This window comes from Vicugna pacos, unplaced genomic scaffold, assembly GCF_048564905.1.
Source record: "Vicugna pacos unplaced genomic scaffold, VicPac4 scaffold_19, whole genome shotgun sequence".
Classification (NCBI taxonomy): Eukaryota; Metazoa; Chordata; class Mammalia; order Artiodactyla; family Camelidae; genus Vicugna; species Vicugna pacos.
In genome coordinates this window covers 25,170,939-25,173,039 of record NW_027328740.1, presented here as the reverse complement: position 1 = coordinate 25,173,039, position 2,101 = coordinate 25,170,939, and positions in this window count along the sequence as shown.

Here is a 2,101-nt window from a genome sequence, read left to right as displayed (position 1 = left end):
AGAACGTGGCTTCATCAGTAATAAAGGAGACACTTATCGCCTGCCTGTTCTTCTTTGTCATCTCTCAGTTGGCTGCTGGACACAACATGTGTATAAGTATTGGGTCCCCTTAAGCCCCAACATATATGAAGTAACAAAAATTCTGTGGCTTAACATTGGTTCAGGGCGACTGTGTAACTGTCCTGACTCTGCTGATGCTAAATTATGTGTATAGGAACTATGGAACCTCCTCAAATATCTTTCATCATAAAACCAGCTTTTCTTATTTTCCTGTTTCTCAGTAATTGCCAAAGACTATCAAATGATGGCTTCACACCAAATAGCAGTTAAGATTATGAGCCCTCTTGTCATACACACTGTGCTAAACACTTTACATAATTTCTAATTCTCACAATTCTACAAAGCAGAAATGAGTGTCCCCATCTCACAGACGAGGGAAAAACTCAGAACGAACTGACTCAGGATCACGTAGCTCAGTGGCAGCGCGTGCACACAAACCCAAGTCAAAACACCACACCCCTTTGTATATGTACCAAATCTCCTACCACCCATTGACACACAGCGGTGGGGATAATACTTAGGGAACTCAGTACACTTTTCAGCTTTAAGGTGCTCCAGAGGCCGCTTCTAGCTCTTTTATAAAATCCCGGCTCACTGGTTTCTAACACTGCAAGAAAAGTCCGATGTTGCAACTGTTTGCACAGGAAGTCTGAAATGTTCACAGCGAGATGATAGAATAAAACTAAGACATAAGCAGAATAATATTTCCAGGTAGTCAGACATAATGGACATTGTGCTACCCTGAAGCATTAAGCAAAGGAATCAAAAAAAAAAAAAAAACGTTTAAGACTTCCTTTACAAACAGGAAAGTTAAGACTGTAAGAAGGTGCAACAGCGCCACCTATGGCTTAAAAGGCCTTCCTGGTTGCCTGGAAAGGTGCAACACAAAAATTGCCTGTGGATCAGAAACAAGAATCAGATAACTAAAAGCTTATATAGTACATACTGCTCTCCTAGTCTTCATGTCTTGCACTGTAGCAAAAACCAACAGACCTGTACTAGGCCTATATTCATAAAAGTCATGTCTGTATTTTTCCAACAGGAGGTAATCTAAGTATCTTGCAAAATACTTCTCAAAGAGCCAGGAAATCATAGAAGTGTATTGAAATACAAAAACATTTATTTACATATTAAAACAGCATGAGCTTTTTTCTATTAAAAAAGCTGACATGTCAAATCAATGTTTTGATATTTTAAAACCTATTAAGAGTGCAGAAAAATAAATCAAAATTTTCTTTAATCACAAAAGAGAGAAGCTTATTCCCTGAAAATGATCAATGTGGATTTTTCTAAACTTAATGCTTCTGGTCAGAGTCCTACGAATTTAAATGTCTGAGTGTATAGTTACACGGCAGCATGAACACTGAGTTGTAACAATACACATTCTGTGTAAATAATCTTCAAGGTCGTCTGCTTAAGTCAATTTAACTAGTCCCTGTCTCAATAGAATGATACAGATTTCATTAAAACTTCATACTGCACGCACACACACACACAAAACCCTGAATCCTTGTTACTTTAAGCCATATTCATATATATCCATATTGAATATGCATCAGAAACAAGCCACCCTCTTTAGTATTCACAGTTGATCCTTCTAAACTATCTGTCATTGTGACAGCACATTTTTACTTAGCAGCTCTTGGATGCTTTGTATACAAGGCGTCTACCTCTCACAGTCAGACATGGTAAACGGCATCACTCAAATTTCACAAATGAGGAAATATACTTAAGCCATGGAAACAACGTACATATTTATCATCAGGAAAGAAAAGAGTAAAGAGTTTACTTTCAATATGCACTGACAAACTTTTCCTCCATACTAAGACTACATACATAAAACAAATTCAGTCATTGTAAATTATTCTGTCAATAAGCACCACTAGAGAAAAACAAGCAACATCATTAGCAATGATTGGACTTTCAAAGCCCACTCCTATTTTGCACTATAATCATTTTTAAAGTTTTGTTTTTAGTGCTTACATAGCACTAATATAAAGAAAACATAAACTATTTAAGTCATTACCTGAGAATGCAACAT